The 15,156-nt window shown below is 41.0% G+C and overlaps 1 protein-coding gene across 12 annotated transcripts in view; it reads right to left on the bottom strand.

Annotated features, from left to right (window-relative positions):
• Positions 1-15,156, bottom strand: part of mef2cb (myocyte enhancer factor 2cb) — a 301,354-nt gene that overhangs the window by 159,171 nt on the left and 127,027 nt on the right. The window lies entirely within an intron of this gene.

Here is a 15,156-nt window from a genome sequence, read left to right as displayed (position 1 = left end):
GTTATGAGCTCAAATTCAATTAGTCAATCTAGGATTGAAAAAAATTGACTCTGTAATGATGACCGTGAAACAATCATTGATTGCTGTTAAAAAAAAATCTAGTTTACGAACACCCTGCAGGAACTAAATCTGCCATCATTACCTGGTTGAGCCTACTGGTGATTACAGACCCACAACAATCTGGGTGACCCTTAACTGTCCTCTGAAATGACTCTTCCCAGTTATTCAGTTCAAAGGGAGTTTGAGATGAGCAACAAATGCTCAGCAATTCCTCCATCCCAAGGAAGAATAAATAATGGAAAACAATTTCTGGTAACTTTGGGAACAGTCTAGGAAGTGAGGTGGTGTTGGGAGGCCCAGTGCCTTCCTGCCATCCTGTCATTTTACCAGAAGCAGGCATGTTGGTAGCTCAGTCTCAGGTCCAGCTGAGTCACTTGAATGCCCAGGAAAAGGTCTCTTAACTCTTTTGTGACAGTTCTTTTTCAAATCAAGAGGAGCTTCTGTCGTCTAGGGAGCCCGTCAGGTGTAACCTGGTGGCCTTCCATTGAGGCCTGGAGGGACAGTAGGATAGGGCTTATCATTGACCAGAGTTTAACTAAACCGACCATATGTGCATTACGGCTATAAGAGCAGGTCAGAGCTGGGAATTCTGAAGTAATGAATTTATCTTTTGTCTCCTCAGTGTCTGTCCACCATCTACAATGGTCAAATCAGGAACACAACAGAATAATCTTCATTTGCCTTGATGTAGGAAACTCCAGTAATAGTCAAGCAACTTGACACTATCCAGGACAAAGAAGCCCAGTTGATCAGTGTTTCAGCCATCTGTTAAACATTTTCTCCCTCCACTGACAACATACAGTGGCAGCTATGTTCACTAGGTACAGGGTACAGTCTAGCAACTCACTTAAGCTCATTCGACAGAACCTTCCAATTACTGGGGGGGTTAACACATGAGAACTTTACCTGCACACTTGTGACGACATTGCTATTCCTGTACAGTCATGGGATCAAAATCCTGGAACTCCCTGCCAAGCAGCCCTGTGGGTGCATCTTTACAAGGCAAACTGCAGTGGTTCAAGGCAGCAGCTCACCACCATCACTGCAACAGCAATTTGAGATGGACAGTAAGTGCTGGCCTTACTAACAGTTCCCACATTGTGAAAGAACTGAATAAAGCTATTTTTAAGAACACAGCCGAGGTAGGCTTAAACAATCTAGAATAAACTGAATATCAGAAATGGAATGCAATCTCTCAAGGACAAGTGTGTTTGAACAACCACAACTGCTGTAAAAAAAAACAATTTCATGTGCAACATGTCTGAATAATTTTGAACGCCTGTAAAACACTAAGCTGTGCTTAAGATTTTTTGCCTGCTGCTACAGGAATAAATTTATCAGTGGATCAACATCAAACTTTTGAAATTTCAGACATTTTTACACAAATCAAGGGGCAGATTTCTCCTCCCCCTGGATGTGATAAGAAGGGGAAGTAATTGGGAGAAATTAGCTGGTTTCCTGACTGGGCGACCTGGCCACTAGTTTTGAGGAGAGACCTCCAATTGCCCCAGTTTGATAGGAAAGAGCAAGGTGGCCTTTGAAAGCCAAACCCCTGCCACTGCCTTCAACTCCCTGACCCCACAAGAAGCTAAAGACAAAAAAAAACGAACATCGACTTTGGATCCCATGTCAAGTAGATCTCAACTGAGAGGCTTTAGAACCCAGAAGGTTGCTGGCATCGGATTGGCAGGCAGCTTCCAAGGAGCTGGAATCCCATGGTCGAGGCCTATAATTGCTAAGACATTTGCCAACGCTTGCCGATGCTCTTTTAACAAGCTGACTGACACATGATCAGTCAAGCTTTCTCAGCAGTGGGATGGCAAGCTGTTAAACTCCAAATGTGCCGACACGTGGAGCATAAATTTACCCACCATGGAAGTGGGACACAGAAAAAAATTGCTAAAATTGGCCCTGACATTTTTTGTCGGCCTTGTGATCTGTCTGTACTTCTCGTAAACAAAGCTTTTCAGTGTACACATGACAATAATATCAATCATCATCATCATTATCAAGAAACTTGCTACCTTCTCATCACCTCATCAATTAAGCTTCCGATGAGAAGGTTTACCAGCTACCTTTCTTGGCCTGTGAAAATTAAGGTTTTCAAGTAGCTAATAAACTGCCATTTAAAGGCCTTTACTCACCACCTTCCCAGCAGGTTGAATATTAGTCAGAAGCTGGTTTCCTTACTCAGTAACCAGGTGACCTGTCTACTGGGTTGGCAAGGGCTCCAATTTCCCCAGTCTAGGAGCAATCGGAGGCTGGGGTGGGGTGCAAGGTGGCAGTTTCGAGAAGCCACGTCTCTGTTATGTGGTTCCCTCCAGCTATTCTGAACTTTCTCTCCCCATAATCCTTAGCCTGAATCAAGATCAAAAAGAAAACTTACCTTCTCACTGTTGGATCCCCAGAGGAATAGGCCTCCATTTGGTCAGCAATTGCTTGCAACCCAGGATGCTACTGTACAAATCTGTGATACGCCAAGAAACTTGCTAAAGTTTACCACTCAGGTCTTAACAAGCTGGTTTAGTACCTGATAGCTCGTGACTTCTGAGGGGATGACTTGTTGGTCACTACATAACACACCTGCTCACAGACAGTCCCAAAAAAATGGAAAATTATGACCTTAAAAGTACCTCAAAAGGACAAAATCGTCCAACAATTTTTTTTTTAAATCATACAATCCACACGGTAAAACTCTTATGTATTCTGCATGTTTGGTTAACTGTTCCAAAGTTTATCTCATAGTGCCAAAACATTAGCTGTGATTAATTAACAACTTTCTAAGCTATGAACTGGCCATCAACAGCTGTGGAAAAAAATACAAAATGCTGTTATTGTCAGGCCATGATGTTCACATACTGGTCAGTCAGGGCATGTTTTATGCATAACTGCAAGTTTATGCATTGCTGTCAATTTGAAAATCAAATAATTATAATATGAATTAACTGTATTTGTTATGTAAAAGACAGTCCCAGAGATGTCTGCTGGATTGCTCAACAATGGAGTATTTTTTGTTTGATTTAACTATGTTAGAGTAACTTTAGTTTTGAACCTAATTTTAAATTCCATCTTTCTCAAAAGATATTTGAACTTACACTAAAGGAGAAATTTATGATCTGCGACTGTTTGGTGTTAGTTATCATTCTGACCTTTAAAGCAATACTTTAGTATTTGTGCTCTTGCCAAGGCAATATTAGTCTGACAGAGCACTGCATTAGATCTTTTATCAGCCTGCTGACTCATTTCATTCCAAAATGAATGACAATAGAGGGCAACAGAACAAAAGAATATTACACACCAACATTGTTTATTGTAGGTCATACTTTACAATATCTATCTACTGTATCTACTGTAAATATCAAATCTGTAGCACCATATCCCGACCTTGCACAGGCAAATAACCCAAAACAATTAGAATTAAATCTTCATGTTTCAAATATCTACACACAATTCTTTTACATATCATGTACATTGGACTTCTGGAATTTTTTTTAAAGTAACAGTATTTAAATCACATCTTTATCCTACGGTAAAGTTGAACTGTCCCTGCTCATCCTTCCCAACCTGTCCATACATTTTCAGACAATTGAAGATACTGCCCTACTGCAACGCCTTTTGATCAACGATGCAATTGGTTGAAAGTAAACTGACCTTGTTCCATTCTTATCTATCCAATCAAAACTGGAGAATCGCCACCAACGGTTTCTCTTCTAGTCCCACTTGGGTGCTTCTGAAGGACCGATCCTGAGCTCCACCCATTTGTGATTGATAGTGTTACTTCACTTCAGCCTATCTGTGCACTAAGACCGCTCAGCTGTCCTATAACATCAGTTTTCTTCCCCTCTACTGTTTCCATTTTCAGACTACTTGCCCAGCAACTAATACCAGATGAGCAGAAATGTACTCCAACTGAATACTTGGAAAACTGAAGCCATTGTCTTTTTGATCCCTATTACAACGTGTGCTCCCTCACCACACCTTCCAACTTCATTCCTTTGAGGTTGGTTGGCTCGCCGAGCTTTTTTGTTGTGCCGCAGACGTTTCATTACTGTGCTGGGTAACATCCCCGGTGCAGCCTCTGATGAAGCATCGGTGTGTTTTCCTGCCTAGCTTTTAAACTCTGGGATCCGTTGCGCTGGGTTGCCTCACCTCGGAGTTTTCTCCGTAGTGGAATGTATATGGGGTCAAGTTCAATGTGTTTATTAGCCGCCTGCTTCATGGAGTGCCATGCTTCCAGGAATTCTCGTGTTTGTCTCTGCCTAGCCTATCCCAGGATCTTGGTGTTATCCCAGTCAAAGTAATGGTTCTCCTTGTCCATGTGGATTAATACGAGTGAGTACAGGTCATGTCTTTTTTGTAGCCATATGGTTTTCATGTACTCTTGTTGCTAGTTTCCTTCCTGTTTGTTCGATGTCATGTTTCTCGCAGTCTCTGCAGGGGATCTTGTCGATGACATTGGTCGTGTCTATGGTGGGGAGTGGGTCTTTAGTTCGGGTGAGCACTTGTCGTAGGGTTGATATGAGTTTGTGTGCCACTCTTATGCCCAGTGGTCATAGAAATCTTGTGGTGAGTTCTGACGTGTTCCTGATGTAGGGGAGTGTGATGTGTGTGTCGGGACGTGTAGAATCTTTCTGATGCTGTTCCTGTAGGCATCTCCTGACCCTGTTCTTTGGATATCCATTATCCTTGAACACTTGGAAGAGGTATTCCTCCTCCTCTCGATGTAATACCATGTGGTTGTAGTGTGTTGTTGTCCTGTTAAAGTAGCTTTTGTACACAGATTCATTTGTGTGTGCTGGGATGGTTACTATTGAAGTTCAATACCTGGTCTGTGTGTGTGCGGCTTTTCGGTGTACTTTCATTTGCAGTTCCCCATTTGTCTTGCGCTCTACCATGACCTCCAGGAATGGGAGCTGTTCATTCTGCTCCTCCTCTCTGGTGAATTTTATTCCGGTGAGGGTGTTGTTTATGAATTGGTGTCTCTTCTCATTTGGTCTGTTTAATGATGACAAAGGTGTCGTCTACGTAGCATATCTATAGTTTAGGTTGGATTTGCAGAGGGGCAGTCCTTTCTAGTCTTTGGGTCGCTGCTTCTGCTATGAGTCCAGAGACAGGCGATCCCATGGGTGTCCCGTTGATTTGCTTGTATGTTTGGCTGTTGAAGGTGAAGTGGATGGTCAGGCATTGGTCAGTAGCTTAAGCATGTTGTCTTTGGAGATGGTTTCAATGGGGTTGTGTTCTTGTTCAAGTAGTGTTGTCATTGTTTCCCTTGCTAGTGGTTATGTCTATTGATGTGAATAGGGCGGTGACATCAAACAATATCATGGTCTCTTCATCCTCTATCTTTAAGTCTTTGATGGAGTTGAGGTATTTTTTGGCTGAGTGGATAGAGTTGGGTGATTTGTTGAGTAGCTGCTTGAGTCTTCTTTGTAGTTCTCTGGCTAATCTGTGCGATGGAGTGCCTGGTAGGGAGACTATGGGTCTGAGGGGGACTTCTGGCTTGTGCACTTTAGGGAGGCTGTAGAATCAGGATGTGTTATTTCCTTCGGGTTTCATTCTTAAGAAGTCTGCTTTGTTGATCTGTCCTGTTTGTTTAAGTCTTTGTAGCGTGTATAGGATTTTTTTTGCCGAGATGTGGTATCAGGTCAGTTTGTCCTGGTCGGTATGTGTTCTCGTCAGCGAGCAGTGCTTGTGCTTTTGAGATGTAGTCCTTTTTATTCATTATCACCATCATACGGCCTTTGTCTGCAGGTAGTATAGTGATGTTCTTGTCCTTCTTTAATCTGTCCAGGGCTTGTCTTTCCTGTGTGTCGTGTTCCCTCTTTCTGATTAGTGTCGGGACTACTGTCTGTCTTACAGTTTGTTGTGTTTCTTTGTTGATATTGTTGGTCTTGAGTGTGACTTCCAGTGTGGCTAAGCATTCCGTTTTGTTGGGTCCCTGTAGTTGAGTTCAGTCCCCGGGTGAGAACGGCTTTTCTCGCGTCTGTCAGTTTCCTGTCGGACAGGTTCCTTATCCATGTGTCAGTTCTGTTGTTGTCGTTTTTGTGGGTAAGTGTGGTTAGCTTGTCTTGCAGGGTCGGCCTTTTCTTGGCTCTTGTGGTCTGTCGGCTGATGTTAATGACTCGTTCCATGTCGGTTGTCCAGTGTTGATTGGTAGCTTCCTGGAATAACGTGAAACGCTACATCGGACAAACAGGAAAGAAACTAACAAGAGTACATGAACACCAACTGGCTGCAAAAAGACATGTCCAATACTCACTCATCTCAATCCACATGGACAAGGAGAACCATGGGACAACACCAAGATCCTAGGACAGGCTAGGCAGAGACAAGCACAAGAATTCTTGGAAGCATGGCACTCCATGAAGCAGGCTATTAATAAACACATTGAACTTGACCCCATATACATTCCACTACAGAGGAAACCCGGAAGTGAGGCAATCCATCGCAGCGGACCAGAGAGTTTAAAAGCCAGGCGGGAAAACACACCAACGCTTCATCAGAGGCTGTACTGAGGATGTTACCCAGCACGGTAATGAAACTTATGCAGAACAACAAAACAGCTCAGCAAGCCAACCAATGTCAACACCCACAATCCGAGCTACAGATCTACTCCAAAACCTTAAGACATTCTTTTCAGGGCTATCGTCTTAGCCTGTACCAGACTACTTACAAACTCGGCATCACATTGATGCAGAGATAAGCTTAAACTTACATGTCTGCAATATCACCAAGCCCACCCAAATCTAGAGATAATGGGAACTGCAGATGTTGGAGAATGTGAGATAACAAAGTGTGGAGCTGGATGAAAACAGCAGGTCAAGCAGCATCTTAGGGACACAAAAGCTGACGTTTTAGGCCTAGACCCTTTTCTGATGAAGGGTCTAGGCCCGAAACATCAGCTTTTGTGCTCCTAAGATGCTGCTTGGCCTGCTACCTATTTCCATATGTGTAACATTGCTCAAGACAAACCTGTCTCAGCTCTTCTGCTGTTGAAAGTCTCATACATATCCTTGGTACCTCCTAAGCTATTCTATCTACCTCTGGTTGGTCTCCAACATTCCACAATCCATACATTTGACATAATTCAAAACTTTGCCAACTATCCTAATTCACACTAAAGCCTATTCACCATTATCCCTGTGCTCACTGATCTGCACTGGTTTCTAGTTATTGTATACATCCATTTCCAAATTCATCTGCTTGTTTTCAAATCCCTCTGTTCTCCTCTCATTTAGAGTTCCTCGGTATCCACGATTTTAATCACTCCAACGTGCATGGCTGTGCTGTCATTGTCTACGCACTGAAATGCTCTGTATCTGTACTTATCTCACTTTCTGTTTTTAAAATACTTCTTAAAACCTACTTGTTTGATCAGATTTTTGTTCTTTCATCTTCTTCTAATGTGGATCATGGTCATATTATCTTTTATAATGCCTCTGAGAGGAACTGCCATATTGCACTAAAGGAGCTATGCTAATACAAGTTGCTACATTGTTTAAAGTTGGCTTTTCGCACTAAATGTTAGCAAGGATACAAAAACAAAGCTGCTGAAAAAGCTCAGCAGGTCTGGTAGCATCTGTGAAGGAAAAAAACAGAGTTAAAGTTTTGGGTTCAGTGACCCTTCCTCAGAAGATAACTCTGTACTTTTTTCCTTAACAGATGCTGCCAGACCTGCTGAGCTTTTCCAGCAACTTCTGTTTTTGTTCCTGATTTACAGCATCAGGAGTTATTTCAGTTTTTGTTAGCAAGGATAATCTGTCTGAAATCAGTGTCACCATCTCTTTGCAGGAAACTGGCAACAAACAGAATGTCAAAAATATGATATCACAAGTAACCTTCCAAATGTTTGTGTGTGGACTCTGAAAAAATCCTCAAAGTATTTCATAATGTTAGTAATGACTGTGGCTGAGGAACTATCATTAACATACCTGTCTTCACCATCAAATGCAGATTGCCTTTTTGAACTGTTGGGTTGCATCATTGTTGCAAGTTACCAGCACAAATAATTTGTAAACAGGATTTGTGCAACAATTTTAAATATTGTATTATAATTGCATTATTTTCAATTTCAGGAACAATAATTGAAATAAATTTAACACTGCTCTTATTAGCACCAATTGTGTTTTCAATGGCTGATTGCTTTTGTCTTTCTTTTGATGTGCAAGGTAATTAATTTCTACATTTACACCAGAAGTGGGTCAAAAGCTAATTCGAAAAACAAGGGTCAACTTACTTGATGAAAGAAATCTTGGCGACAATAACCAGGAATGGCATTATTGTTTGTGATATAGTGAGCCATCGTTTTTTTCATAGATAACACAGTGTGGAGCTGAAGGAACACAGCAGGCTAGGCAGCATCCTGGGATTAGGAAATTGATGTTTCGGATCGGGACCCTTCTTCAGAAATGGGGAGCAGAGAGGGAGCTGGAAAATAAAGAGAGAGGAGGGGTGGAGTTGGTGGGATGGTGATAGGTGAGTGCAGGTAGGGAGTGGTGAGGATTGGTCAGTGAGGTGGGAGGAACTGATAGGTGGGAGAGAAGATGGACATCTGTCAGGTCAAGGAGGGTTTTTCATAGCTAGTCAGACTTTTTTTGCCTCTGGATGACAAAAATCAGACAAGGGAATGGAAATATAGTTTTACTGATACTCTATTTGATTTTTCTTTAGGTTCCAACTATTAATGCAAATAAGGTTAGCAGAAATCAGAAGCCAGCCCAATTACCTTGGAGAAATAATTGAAATGGAAAACATTGGATTCTTAAATGTTAATTACATGAACAATTTTCATTAGAATATCTCACTCTTCCAATGATTTCCTGGAAGAAAGGCGAAAGAAGAGTATTCTGATACTAGCATTTAAAAATCTTCATTTTCATTTGCGCAAATGGTAGATAACATTTGAAGCGATGGTTTACAGAGGATTGTTTTGGTTTTCAAAATAACATTTGTATTCAGATGTCAATTGTGATTTATTGATTACATTGGTGCATGCAGTCACAAATGTGAGAGATCAAGCCCCACCACGAAGTACCAAGTTCACAACTGAGCTGGTACATCCACGCAAAACTGGAGGAGTACTTGACGGTGCCACCTTTTAGATTAAATTAAACTGAAGTTTTGTATGCCTCTTTAAATAAATGTTAAAAAGGTGTCACAGCATTTTTCAAAGTACAGCAAGGTAGTGTTTCTGGTGTGCTGACCAAATCGATAAAAAAAATCAACAAACAGGCCATTTGGTCACTTATCTCATTTATGATTTTGGGGTTTCGATGTGGCAATATTAGATTATACATTTCCTTACAACACGCTTACACTTCAGAACAAGCTTCCTTGTATCTGCATAGCTTTGGGAAGTCTTGACATCCTGAAAGTTCTTTCTTGTTAATTGTGATACACATTAGTGATTTGAACTTAAACTGTATGGGATCTGATCAAGAAGTTTCTGGATGACACAAAAATTGGTAGGGTGGTCAACTGTGAGGAGGATAGAAGTAAACTGCAGGACAGTGCTGGCAGACTGGTCAAGTTGGCAAAGCAACGGAGAAAATGAATTCAACACAGGGAAGTGTGAGGTAGTGCACTAGGGGGGGAGGATGGTAGGATGCTAGAAAGTACTGAAGATCAGAGGAGCCTTAGTCTGCATATTTATGGATCCCAAAATGTAGCAGGCCAGGTGGTTAGGGTGGGTAACAAGCTACATGGGATACTTGTATTCTATGCCAGGCCAGTAGAGACAAGAGTGAGGAGGTTATATTAGAACTGTAAAAAATATTGTTAGATCCAATTGGAATACTGCATTTGGTTCTGGTCACCACATTCTAAGAAGGATGTGATTAGACTAGAGTATGAGTAAAGCAAGTTTACCAAGGTGCTGCCTGGATTGGAGGATCTGAGCCATGAGGAAAGATTGGATAGGCTGGAAATGTTTTCCTTGGAGCAGGAAGGGTTGAGAAGGGACCTGATTGCAATGCATACGATTATGAGGAACATAGGGTGGACAGGAAGGCATTTTTCCATTACTGAAGGATCAATAGCCAGATGGCATAGATCTAAAGTAGGAGGTAGAAGGCTAAGAGAGGAGTTGAGGAAAAATATTTTTGTCCAGAAAGTGATTGGAGTTCTGAACTCACTGCCTAAAAAGAAGTTTGAATCAAAAATTCTTGTAACATTGAAGAAGTGCTGAGATATTAATTTACTTCAGTATGGACTCCTGGGCAATGGCCAAAAGCTGGACAATGGGATTAGTGTAGTCAGATCTTTTTTGACCTGCGTCAACAAAAAGGATTAAGTGGCCTCCTTCCGTTCTGTAAACATTTATGAGTCTTTGAGACATGGCCAGCAGTATTAAAGATGTCTTCACAATTACAGATAACAGGAAATGGAAGGCTAGACAGGCGTGAATTGGAAGAGGCAAGTCAAGAAGTAACAAAAGCATGAGAGTTTCAGTAGCAGATGGTCTAAGGCAAAGGTGAAATTGGATTTTGTATAGAACTGGAATTAACGCACTGCAATTTTAAAACCTGAAAATTGAAACCGAAAATTGTAACATTTTCAACATTCAGTAGCTTGATTCGGATCTCGTTAACTAAATTCACTATTTCAATGCACTTAGTAAATAAAACTATGTGAATTAAAATTTAAAATTATGAATGCTTTTGGTAAAAATATATATGGCACTTATTTATATATTGATTGATATCCAGGTTTATACAAGCTATTGTACTGAAAACCTTTATAGTACTGATCATATAAAATAACATCCATAAGTCGTTATTACTTGTATGTGTTGAAGCTAACCTAAGTCAGCATGAATGATTATGAATTATCAAATTATTATAGGATATAAACTATAATGTTAAAAGGTGACCTTCCAAGGACCTTCGTTGTGCTCATTACCCCTTTATTAATGACAGAGCTTTACAGTCTCTTGGTAAATGGGAAGACAGAAATGGGAGACTTCAATGTAACAGTATCCATTTACACTACTTTCTTTCAAAGAAAAAAAGGTCATTCACTTAGCAAGGCCTGAAACTGCATGCCTTATTAAAGGGCTTATCCAATCCTGAATTTCTTTGCCTCAAATCACATAACTGAATTCCTGTGTATGTGCTACATTAAGCTGCTTTATCTTCAGTCATACAACTAAACAAGCTTAAATTATGTCTGCAGCAACAGGTTCATGTTTAGTTCAGGTGCTTTCTATTGGTCGCAAATGTCATCCTCAGAATATCCAGGATAATACTGTGACAAAGATTAATTAAAGATTACAGGGTTTTTTAAAATTATAACTTATAATGATACAAAAATTCAAGCAAAGAGCACATAACGAGAAGGAATTCAAATATCCAATATCTGACTGTCTGAGGTGCATGATTTCACCATTGGCCTTATGAGGAAGGTATTTCTCTATCTACCATATAATCATCATTTACTTGAATTAAGTGGAGTGATAAATGCACAGAGCTAGTTCAACCCATGATGGATATTTAGCTCTGATGATTACTGATGAAAGTAACAAGATATCAGACTCAAGCTGCAGCAAGTGGTGCGTGACTTTGTGATATACTTGTTGCTGATACATCTGTTCACAATAATATTGGTAGCAGTGACCACCACAGACTAATCATTAAGTCAGTGTCTCATCTTCATGTCTCATCTTCATGTGGCACTAATATTGCATTAAGTGGGAGAGACTTTGAATAAATCTAGCAACTCAAACCAGGCATCCATGAGGTGCTGAGGGGCATCAGCAGCAGTGAAATCCTTCTCAACCTGGGATGGCTGGTTCAATCGAGAGTGCAGAGGACATGCCAAAGCAGCATCATGCATAACTGAAAATAAGATGAAGCTACTACACTTGCATGCCAAACAGCAGGTGCAGCAAGCAATATACAACAATCCCACAACTAATGGATCAGATCTAAGCTTTGCCATCCAGCCACGTCCATTTGTGAATGGTGGTGGGCAGTTTAGACAACTCATGAAGAAGGAGACTCCACAAATACTCCTATTCTCACCTAAGGGAAACGCAGCACATCAGAGCAAAACGCAGTCTGAAGCATTTGCATCCATCTTCAGCCTGAAATGCTGAGGGGCTGATCTCAACTTCTTTTTGAAGTCCCCAGCATCACAGATGTCAGCTTTAAATAAATTTCATTTCACTCCTCCACAAGATATCAAAAAATGAAAAAAAATGAGGCAGGGATTACTGCAAAGGCTACAGGCCCTGACAACCTTCCAGCAACATTTCTGAACGCACGTGCTTCAGAACTAGCTGTCACCCTAACCATGCTATTCTAGTACATCTACAACATTGGCATTTACCCGATGATGTCAAAAGTTGCTCAAGCATGGTCTGTCCCCAAAACAACAGCTCAAAACAACCCAACCAATTAGTGCAGCAAAAACAGGAATTTCTCAAAAAACTCAGCAGGTCTGGCAGCTTCTGTGGAGAGAAATCAGAGATAACATTTCAGGTCCAGCAACCCTTCTGATTTCGAGCATCTGCATTTCTTTCAGTTCTGCGACCAATTACTGCCCAAGTCTACTCTCAATTAACTGCAAAGTGACAGGAGCGGTCATCAGTACACTACTGAGTGGAATTGCTCACTGTAGATCAGTTTGAATTCGACTCCTAACCTCATTACAGCCTTGGCTCAATAGTGCAGAAGTGAGATGCCCTTGACATCAATACAGCATTTGACTGAACATGGCTCGAAGAAAGTCCGAGCAAATCTGGAGTTGGTGGGAATCAGGGAGAAACTTCTTTGATGTTTGGAATCATATCTTACACAAAAGATAGAATGTATTGCTGGAGGTCCAACATCTCAACTCAATGGATGAAATTTTCAGGTTAGTTCACTTGGATCAAACATCTTCAGATGCTTTATCAATAACCTTCCACCCATCATAAGGTCAGAAGTGGTGATGTTTGCTGATGATTGCACAATGTTCAGCACCATTCATCAATCCTCTGACACTGAAGCACTCTGTGCCCAATTGCAGCAAGACCCAGATAAGATTCAGTTTTGGGCTGATAAGCGGCAAGTAATATTCTGGCCACATGTGTGCCAGGAGATGACTATCACCAACAGGGAACTATCTAATTCACTGGCAACTAACATTGAAGTTCAATGATATTACTGAATATCCTACAATCAACGTGTTGAAGGTTATCATTGATCAGAAACTGAACTGAATCATCCATTTGAACACTGTAGCTACAACAGCTGGTCAGGGGCTAGATATTCTGTGGTGTTTCACTTCCTGCCTCCCCAGTGCCACTATCTGCAAGACACAAATCTTGAATGTGATGTAATTCTCTCTACTCGCCTGTATATGTACAGCTTTGACAGCACTCAAGACGTTTGACACCATCTAGGGCAAAGCAACCCACTAGACTGGAACCCCATCCACCTCCCTTAATGTTCACTCCCTTCACTACTGACACAGTGCCAGCATTGTGTACCATCAAAAGATACACTGCAATGAATCTCCAAGCTTCCTTCTTCAACACCTTCCAAACCTGCAACTTCTACCAACAAGAAGGACAAAGGCAGCACATACACGGGAGCAACACCATTTGAAGGCTCCCCTCTAAGATATTCTTCATCCTGACTTGGAATTATATCATTACTCCTTCACCGTTGCTGGGTCAAAATCTTGGAACTCCCTTCTCATCAATGTGGACATTCATAAACCCCAAACCTATTACAATTCAAGATAGCAGCTCATCACCAACTCCTTATCCAGGACATGAGAAATGGGCAATAAATCCTGGCCTAACCAGTGATACCCACAGCCCATGAATGAATAAGATTCTTTTCAAAACAATATAATAATTGGAAATGAGTACCAGTCACTTTGAAATGAAAGCTAAGCTCATGCAAATATCAAGTCTCATTCCTTCACAGTTTGAATTTTCCAGACAAGCATCAAATTTCAAATTATATTTTAAAAATCAGCCTACGTCTCCTTTCTGTCTTTATTCTCTCGGAATAATTTTTCCTCAGCCCCTTCCCACATTTTTCTCTTTCTGATTTGACAATGAATTAATCATATTTTATTCATGCTCCTTCTCAGATTTTTCCCTGTTAATTATTCAATTTTTAAATCCCAGTGGGGTTGGGGAAAATCCTGTTGATTGCCCAATTCACTCAGGTTCCAGATGCCACATTTCCCTGTTCATATATTCAACAACAATGAGTAATAACGATTTGATCTGAAGGGTCAGAGGCATGTTTAGTTATTGACAGACGCTATTAAATGCCCTGTTACAACAACATCTGGCCCTTATTAGGCAGTTTCTTCCTACAATGTTCTTTAAAGCACAATTCTATTCTTCACAGTTCTCCTATGGCCAACCTCTACCTTCCCACAACAGGAACATTTTGCTGAAACATTAACCTATAGCATAAAATATCAAGCAGTTTATTTTCAAGCTCTCTGAAACTGAGTAATTCACTATTTATTAGCATCAAGGCAATGTTCCAAAAATTGAGTTCAGAGACTTTAGTCTTGCAAATACATTACATGCATAAAATTAACAATTAGAAAAGGCAAAGTAGAAGTAAATTTATGATTTTGTATAAAGCTTACAATGAAACAAAGCAAGTTATTTTGCAGCCTGTATTAAAATTGGAAGCAGACAGGTCTGTCATTTATTGTCAAAGGAGGGTCTAGGCCCGTAACATCAGCCTTCCTGCTCCTCTGATGCTGCTTGGCCTGCTGTGTTCATCCAGCTCTACACCTTGTTGTCTCTGTCATTTATTGCTACTGACTAGTGAACCTGCAGTCTCCCTCCATGATCTTATCTTTAGGTGATTTTTCATTTGGGGAGTTCAGGGTGAGGGGAGGGGAATAGGGGCTGGTGAAGCCTACCCATCACTTAGCCCAGTGGGCAAGTGAAAAGGCCCTAGAAGGCTAATCCCTACACTGACAGGAATTTTCCTATCTGCATGCAACTTCCCAGCGACACTGTAACCTATATCAGGGTTACAGGCTGTGATGAAAGCATTCCATCCCCTAATGAAAATAGTCTCCCTTGTGACCCACTGTTGCCTCGAGCCACTGGATATCTAATAGAGGGGTTGC

This window comes from Stegostoma tigrinum, chromosome 3, assembly GCF_030684315.1.
Source record: "Stegostoma tigrinum isolate sSteTig4 chromosome 3, sSteTig4.hap1, whole genome shotgun sequence".
NCBI classification, from domain to species: domain Eukaryota; kingdom Metazoa; phylum Chordata; class Chondrichthyes; order Orectolobiformes; family Stegostomatidae; genus Stegostoma; species Stegostoma tigrinum.
The sequence above is the reverse complement of the archived record's forward strand: the minus strand, read 5'-3'. Positions and strand labels throughout refer to the sequence as shown.